At 42.1% G+C, this 8,939-nt stretch overlaps 1 long non-coding RNA gene across 1 annotated transcript; it reads left to right on the top strand.

Moving 5' to 3' along the window:
- The first annotated feature begins 89 nt into the window (after nt 1-89).
- On the top strand, nt 90-7,822 carry LOC104162376. Its single transcript, XR_696461.1, has 5 exons — nt 90-121; nt 656-685; nt 1,623-1,673; nt 5,674-5,817; nt 7,130-7,822. It is a non-coding gene; the product is annotated as an uncharacterized LOC104162376 (long non-coding RNA).
- Nucleotides 7,823-8,939: the final 1,117 nt, after the last annotated feature.

The raw sequence follows: 8,939 nt of genomic DNA, 5'->3' as shown, positions 1-8,939 counted from the left end.
CGGGCTCCCCTCAGGGCTCCGGCTGGTGTGAGGGAGCCGAGCGCAGGGAATGGCACCGCCTTCTCACCTTGGTCTCCCGCTTTCCTTGCAGGCTCCAGCTGAAGGCGAGGCAAAGGAGGAGGTAGGAGCTGCTGCTTCGGTGCCGGTCCCAACTCATCCAAGAACTTGTGTGGTGTTTCACGTAAATTGCCAGACCCCCGCACCTCGAGCGGGGTCTGCGGCCGTCAGGGGGTGGGTGCAGGCCCAGGCCCCGGGCCTGGGTTTGGGGAGCCTGGGCCCATCCCTTGGCCTCTCACCTGAGGTGGGCGCTGGGCTGAAGCCAGAGCCCATCGGTTCCAACGGGAACGTGTCCCCTTTAGCCGTACAGGCAGCGGCTCAGTGACAGAGCCTTAATGGCACAGCTCCTGGAAGTAAAGAAACTTTTATCACTTACCGCCTCAGTGGGGTAAAAGGGCAGCAGTGCAGAGTGAGAACTATTGAACAAAGCTGTGCTTTTGGGAAGTCATCACCATAATGCCCATAATGTGATAAATCCTAGAATTTGTTTGGGGCTTCACAACGTAGTGTATGTGCCGTGTTATTCGGGGTTGCGGTTTTGAGAAATCACTGCTTCATGTGCTCTCTGAATTTTAGTGACGCTTCTTTCTTTATGCAGCCAAAGAGAAGGTCAGCTAGACTATCCGCTGTAAGTATCATTATTTACTCTCTTAATATTACATCATGTGGGATACTAAGTTCTAGGGGACAGTTACAGATAAACTATATGGGTTTTTTCCCACTGGTATTGTGAAATGCATGGTTAGAGTATTGCAGTATTTAAAAGTAAAATTCCTATTCTATGTTTCCAGTCCTTGAGTATCAACACATTACAGACTCACTTTTAGACATTCTGCATGAGATACAACATCTATGTTAGTTAACATTCAATCTGGACACGAGTGTCTCGAGTCAAGGAATATTGATTTCAACATGCATTTGTTCTCTGTAGGTCTTCTCCATACAAGTACCTGCTCATAGCTCTATAAATTACCTGCTCTCTCTTTATACTGGTAATTTGCCCATTGATTTTGTGGGCCCAACTGTTGGGTAAACTGAGACCTAGAGAGTATAAATCTATGTCATGTGGTAGGGTTCAGCCCAAAGTCACAGCCTTAATCAGGCTCTTGGCATCCTTTTCTACAGACGCTTAGTGCACCCAGCTCTTTTTTAAGCCATCTTGGAAATGCCAAGTTGATAACGGTTGCTATTTATAAAAGAAAGTACTTAATTTTAGTGAAAGCTAAGATGTCTATTCATACATAGAGTTATATCCAACTGTTAATACCTTTCATTTTTGACACACGCTTGCCTTCACAGCAGACAGTGACACCCAGACACAGTTATGGTCCACTTACTACTACTATCAGCGTCCGTACTATAATCGCCATAACATACATGAGGAGGCGTGGATTTGGATAACAAAACATATTGATCAGTCTCTGACATTTACTCCTTTATACTACAGAATGAAACAGACAGCTCTGAACTATTTTTTGTTTGAATAGTTTTCAAAAGTTAGCAACATATTGCTATAACATCTGTAGCATCCATCTGACTCTGTTTCTTATATATGTTTTGTACAGAAACCTGCTCCGCCTAAACCGGAGCCAAAGCCCAAAAAGGCAGCACCTAAGGTAAGTGTTCGAGATCTCTTGAAGTGAAGTTATACTTTTCTTTCTCAAGGTGGGAAAAAAATCCACAACTAACCATTTTGGTTTTTCATAATTGTCTTTAAAGATTTAAGATTGAATTATGTGAGTTAAAAGAACGTGAAAGATGTAAAGATAATTTTATCCAATTCCTAGTGAAGGAATATGGTAAACAGAACAGATTTTAAATCAGTTGTGGTGAGGCTTTACTGCTTGCCTTGCAAGGCCATTCTGAAGTTTCATATAATGCATTGTTGGGAAAGCGATGCTTTGAATGGAGATCAGAGACTCAATTAGAGAAGGCATTGAAAATCATGCTTTTAATTACGTTTACTTACTATGTTTTCATTCAAAGGCACTCTTTTCAGTTAGCTATCAGTTTATCAAATTTTAATCACTGGAGATAAAGTTCTACATACCCGTTTCCTTAAGCTGGATGTTTTTGGAAATGTCAAAAATATTGGCATATCTGACGGTACAGTTAAAAAATAAACTATTTAAATCTCCTTTTTGCTTTGGAGCAACAGTTTGAAATTTAAAAGGGGACAGTTTTGCAATCCATGAGGTATTTCTTTATACCCCCGTCCTGTCACAAACTTCCCCAGCGGTCACAGTTTGCAGTGCTTTTTTTGGATCTATCTGTAAATATTCAGATTGTATTAGGATTTTGCAGCTGGGAAAAAAAAGCCCAGCAACAAAACTTTAGTGTTCTTTTTAACTTGTTCCCATCATGCATTTTCCGTTGTGGTTTCGGATGGTCGAATGGGCAAAGCAGAGGTGCGAGAGATGCTTTAGTTACCGAAGGGGATGATGGACAGGCTGGGAACCAGGAGCTCTTTTCTGTACATTTAAAAGGCCTTGCAATTGCGTATGGCACAGCAGACTTCCAGATGATGAAAACTATTCGACCTCCCAAGTCCTGCTACATGAAGCAGCAGAGATGTCATGAGAAACGGACAAGAAGGAGAACCCCACTTGTCATTTTGGGGACGCCGCGTCTCAGCTCTGTAATGGCAGTGGTCTGCAGAGCAAGTGTTTCACATCTGCGTCTTGGTCATGCAGCCGGATTTCTAGATCCCATTGTGGAGCAGCCGGGGAACGTAGTTTTTTTTATTCCTGTGGTGCGAGCAGTGGGCACGCTCTGGATTCCATCCCCCTCTACTGGCTATTCCCCCGGGAAGGGGAGAGCCTACCGCTGGTGCTTACTCTTCCAGCCCAAGTGGCAGAGAGCTGGCTTGGGGATCTAAAAGTCCCAGGTTCAGCCTCTGCTGATGACCCATGCAGAGGTCAGTGCAGTTGCATGCGATGCACGTTGTTGTTACTTTCTTTTTTTTCAAGATTGCTTTTTTTTAATTTTTATGGAAACATCTCAGGATTTATACACAAAAGCTGCATTAAACAAATCTTAAAAGTTGTGAAAATAAGCATTCGAAAGTTAAGGACCGTAAGTGACTGTCAAAACTTGGTTTCGTCCCTTACGGCACAAGCTGTGTGGTCTCCCTCTGGGATCGTACATGGCTTAGTTCTGCTGGGATTGGTGCCTTGGTCATTGCCCCGCACATTGCCCCCCAGTTGGACTTGGAAAGCATTGGCCCTCTTGCTTCTAAGGTGCTGGTTTGAAGCCAGGATACTTGAGCTGCATTTTTGGCTCTCTAGAGCTCCTAATACTGGATCAGTATCTGCAAAGGGGGTGTAATAAGAATTGTGCAGGCATCTTTAGTTCTTGTTTCCCCCAAATGCTTAACTTTACAACCTTCGGGTTGGAGTGTCTATTTTTGTGTCTCAGAATAGATTTCACCTTTTAAACTTAGCCATATTGAAAAACATAGAGCTGGGGAAAAGTTTTATCACTTTATAAAACACATGACCTTATTACTAAATTGATGTTGCCATCCGTATAGGGAAAAGTTATTCAGGAAAATTAGTACAATGGTATTAGCTCAGAACTAGCTGGAAGGGTGGAAGAAGCTCAGAAATTGAAAAAAAACATTGTTTCCTTGGGTATTTTTTGCCCTGGGCTCACTCGGTTGTGGAAGGGGTCTTGCTCCCTTACAGAATAGCTGTTAGCTTGTTCGCAGAAGCCACGGATCTTGCAGAACAGAGCAGAAATCCCAAGATCCTCACTCACAGCTGTGTGCTGCAAGACACTTTCTCTCCGGCCAGCCCAGCCATGGAAGCCAGTTGCTGTGGATTCTCCTCAAATGCTTTCTTAAGAGGGGCTTTACCAGCAAAGAATGGGCTACAGAGAATGACAGTTTTAGCTCTGTTAATCCTTTGTTGTCTTTTATTAATGGGGTAAAGGAAAGCATACCCTTCTTCAAACAACCCCAAGTCTTGAACAATCCTTTACGGCTTACATGGGAAGAGCAAGCGACTAACACACCTGTGCTTGTGAGTTTGGAGCATACCGGTGCTACTGGAGGAACCCCTCAGAGTGGACTACTTACGTGTGCTTCAAAGGTCTGATGAGGTCTGCTCAAGTGATGGAGAGCAAACCAGTACCATAGTAGTATCGCAATCCTAAATCGTACTGCCACACAGTGCCAGAATACTTGGGTGCTGATATTGCTGTGATATTTATCTTTTTTCTGCCTCTCTTGAAAGTTGGAGGACTGTTGAGCTGATGGAGGGAAAAGAGAGTGAGTGCAGGCATAGTCTTCTCTCTCCTCCTCTGGTGACTCTTCCTTCTCTCGGAAAGAGCCACTACATATCGCTGATAAGTCAGTTCCCAGAGAGGAGGAGAGGCTTGTTGAGAGTGGGCATAGCCCAGGAGAAGGGGGCTCCTAACACCCGCTTGTAGCCACATTTCCCAGGTGGGTTGAAATCCCTCAGCAAGGTCAGACTGGGGAGTGGGAGGTTAGAGAGGAAAGATACCCTCACCCGTTTGAGTGCTGCTAACCTCCTGTCTTAAATTTTTTGCATTATTATAGGACTTGGGGTTAATTTTGGTGATTTTTTAATCATCAGTATCATTGAAGAATCAGGTGACTTTGCCCCTTATACTCTGTATCTGAGTTTACCCTTAGCAAGCAGCTCATTTTTAATCTGAATCAATTTTGTACACTAATAAGCGAGGTGTTGAAATAAGAAAGTATACTTTTTGTAACTTCTAGCCACTGAGACCACTCCATCTTCTGAGTGGAAAGAGAGGGAGATTGAGTAATGATCTGTTTATCTTCACTTACCCGTGAGTAGTAATTTTGCAGACATTTATGGTTCCTTTGTTGGAACTAGGTTAATTAAGCAAGGAACTAAGCTAGTTTGCTTAGTGCAGTTACTTACTGGCAGCAAGAGGCAGATCCTCAGAAGTGAAACTCGTGAGAGTTGTGCTTGTTACTGCGTTGGGGTTGGGATCTGACCTTGCCATATAGAAAACTATTACTACCAAAGTTGTAGCATCAAGTTTTGTTTTGATTTAGCCTGATCCACCTATAAGAAACTGCGCTTAAATAATAAATGAAAAGTTCTCGTTGTTATTGAAGTGATGCTGTTAAGCCTCCAACTTGTCTATCACACAAACGGTTTATTATAGTACGGAATATTTCTGGCAGGGAAGGGCGAAAGTCCTTTGACTACAGCTTTGTTACAGTTTTCTAAATAGGCATTAATAGCACATCTGAAGTATTCTGGTATTTCCACTAGTTGTACATGTTCTTTTTGTTCTGTGGTACGCCTTTCAGCAGCACAGCAGAAATACAGGCCAGTTCAACATTTTTTAGCTAATTTAATTGAATGCCTATTTAAAATAGGAATTCTTTTAACCCCAGCCATGGCTGCTTTTATATTGTGCGCTTCCCAGTAGCACATTCAGGACAGAATAGAAGGAAAACACTTCTCCTTAGAAACTTTCATCTCATCTTTGTCCATAGGAAGTTCAGTGTGTAGAAGCAGGTTGTGTAGACGGTTTTAGAGTTGAGTATGTGCGTATGCAGATGTACGAGGTGGAAATTGGCGTTTACCATATCACGGTCTGTTTTCTTAACAGAAAGAAAAGGCAGCAAATGATAAAAAGGAGGACAAAAAGGCAGCAACAAAAGGGAAGAAAGGAGCCAAAGGCAAAGATGAAACTAAACAAGAGGATGCTAAAGAAGAAAACCACTCTGAAAACGGAGATACCAAAACTAATGAGGTACTTTAGCTACAGTAAACATGGGAATAAACACAGATGTATTGGTAACACATCTCTGCAGGAACTAACGATTGGGCTTCCTTGTCAGAAGGTGGTGTGTTTCACTCCCATCCTGTAAAGACAGACCAGCTGCAGTATCTGCCCCGGGGCAACTCCCAGGGAAAGGCTGAAAGAATAGCGTTCTCCTTCAAACTCATTTCTGCTATGTGATAGAGCCCTTTCACAGGTGGTCTGTGATACCGCAGGGTCCCTCTCGGGGTTGGCACAAGAGCAGTGCAGAATATTTGGGGAACAATAGAGCTCAGTAAGATTGCTATCCAACCCTGAGCTGACTTTGCATATCCTCTCTGGACTGCTGGATTGCCTCTTCTGCTCAGCACGGGTTGGTACTGTGCCAGAAATCTGGTTTTAAGTTTTACACAATTCTTTAAAACAATTCTTCGCCTCAGAACAATTCAACGAGCGATCTGCGAAATACACTTGGTCTTGTCTCTTGATCCGCAAGCCTCTTCCTTACAGGTTCTTACTGCACCAGCTACTTACCTGAGAGTTGCTGTTTGCTAGGACTAGCTACAAACTTCAGTCAGCTCCCGATGGCCTTTTCCTAGCAGATTTCTTGCTGATAGTAGAAGCGCAATGTTTGCTACGGGCTCCCTCTGCCCCTGTAGGCACAGACTAGCCTGTCGTGTTCTCTGGTGTTTTTGATTTACTGTGATCTCTCTTCACGTGTTGAGTATTGTTATCCAGTTAATGGGTCGTTTATTCTTTCATTTTTAAAACTAATTCAGGAGCTTCTTTGCTTAAAATTAATATGGGGCTAATGTACTTTGAAGGACCTTTGATAGGAGCTTTGCAATTTTGATGTGTTGACTGAAAAAGTAATAGCAGACCTTTTTGTAGAAAACAAGTGAGAACCGATTTCCCCAAAGTTTGGGCTGTAGACAAGTATCGCGGTTTTATGTGTAATTCTTAACACTGCCCTGTGACTTATGGAGATGAGCGCTTGAACTTTCCCTAGCATATGATTGATCCTAATCTAAAATACGTTCTAAACTCCTGCCTCTTTGGAGGACTCAACATTCCAAAATTAACTCGATCATCAATTAATACTCGTCTGTGTTTTGATTTTTAGAATTATCAGCTGATTTGTTGTTGTGTTGATATTTTCTGCAGTAGCTGTGCATTCTTGTCCATCTACACAAAATGTTGTCCATGTCTGTGCTAACAAACTAGTCTCTCTTTGATGCTTGTTAGAATGGAATCCGATTAGCATTACAAATAATATTTCTATTCTTCCCAAACACTTTTATAGGCACCAGCTGCTGAAGCATCTGATGATAAGGAAGCCAAGTCCGAGTAATGTTAACCCTGCCCTATATCTCCATCATTTGGTATCCGTACCTCCATGCTGTATTGTTAACAGAGAGGAATATTTTTATCAACTATTTTATAAATGCAGGTTTTTTTAGCATGAATTTAATTATGGAACATCTTCATCTCGGTTACTTGGGAATTAAATCCCTAATAAACAAAACAAAACAAACAAAAAAAAAATCATTGTTTTTAAATTTTGTGATTGTAATAGTTTGTATGGTACATGGAAAGAATAAGTGGTGGTAGCTTTTGACTTCTGTCAGTGTGTCCCTTTTTGTGTAAGTCATGCTTACAGACTTCAGATTTTAATTTTACCCTTGTATGTGTTGTATGGTTTCTTAAAGTGGGGAGGTCTCAAAACAAATAACCGTGTTAAACATTCCAGTGGTTCTGTGGGTTGCTTTTATAAAGAAGGTGAGCTATTTTCATGAAAAACCTAAGAGCTGGAAATCTGTTGTTTCCCAAATGTAATTTTATTTTGTCAGTTTTGAAAAAAAAATAAATAAATAAAAGTGTAATCATGTTTTTAAATGAAATACAAACATTTCTTTTAAAAGGGCAGGTCGGTTGTATGTACCCACTGTTAGGAATTTTGCTGGATTTATCTTAATAAAAAAGACTCCTCAAAAGCTGATTGTGGTTTGTTGCTTGTGCTGCAAACGTGCCGCTGGAAAGCTCCCACGTTCCAGGAGAGTTGCAGTAGTGCAGGGCTTCAGGCCGAGAGCGCCTACGCAGCCAGAACGCTTTGGGCTGTAGCATGGCGAGGGCCGGAGCCCCTCTCTTCTCCAGTTGCGTAAACCCAAATGACTTCATGGGCCAGCCTTCCAGCAGCCGAAGTGGGAACAGATGATTTCAGAGGAAACGCGCCGGCCTACACCAGCTGGGAACTTGAGCCAGCGCTTTCATTTCAGGTGAAGGCTGACCTGGGGAACTCTGGTGCTTACTCAGGTAAAGGTGGGGTACTTGGTGGTGTCCAGTACGCCTTAAGCATTTCAGGTGTTATTATAAATTCTGAAGGGCATCGTCTTCTTTTCTTTTATGTGCCTATTAATTGATTAGGATTTAAAGGGGTTTCTTCCCTCGCAGAAATGTTGCAGAAGCTTAGAGACTGCCACGTTTACCTCAAACCCTTAATAGTACAAAACAGTTTTCTGTTGATATAGGAGTGGTCTTAGCCCTGGTTAAAGTGCATACTTCCATAAGCGTTTATAGGTTTCTGCTTTAGACATGTATTTCTCACAAAATGTTTTCTTGGACTCACTCTGCTTCTCCTAGCATGTATGTGTACAGAAGTGCTTTCCATTAATGCAAGCTTCATTGTTTTTTTAGGAAATGACAGCTAGACTAGACGGTAGTTAAATGGCGGTTTAGGATTGGTTTTACCTAGCCTCATTTTTCTCGCTACAGCTATTCTGTGCAACTTTATCAAGGGCACTTCAAATTTTCCTCTGAAAGCCCTCCTTTTATATAAAGTCTCTTCACATAGATGACCAAATACATTGTATATTTCATAAGAAGAAAAATGTCTGCAATGCAGAAACCTTATCTTTTGCATTAAATTGTTTCGCAGCCCAGAAATGGGAAATTCCAAGAGCTTGCATATTTTATCTCGTATCCAAAACCTAACTCGGCATCTCAGTGCATGGTGTCTTGTATTAAATGTGTGTTTCAGGATCGGTACCCCAGGGCACTGGCTACTAGGTGACGGTTAATGTGGATTTAATTTTCAAGGTCTAAAGCAACAGGGA

The sequence above is a fragment of the Cariama cristata genome, unplaced genomic scaffold (genome assembly GCF_000690535.1).
Source record: "Cariama cristata isolate BGI_N322 unplaced genomic scaffold, ASM69053v1 scaffold4485, whole genome shotgun sequence".
NCBI classification, from domain to species: domain Eukaryota; kingdom Metazoa; phylum Chordata; class Aves; order Cariamiformes; family Cariamidae; genus Cariama; species Cariama cristata.
This window is presented reverse-complemented; position numbering and strand designations above follow the sequence as displayed.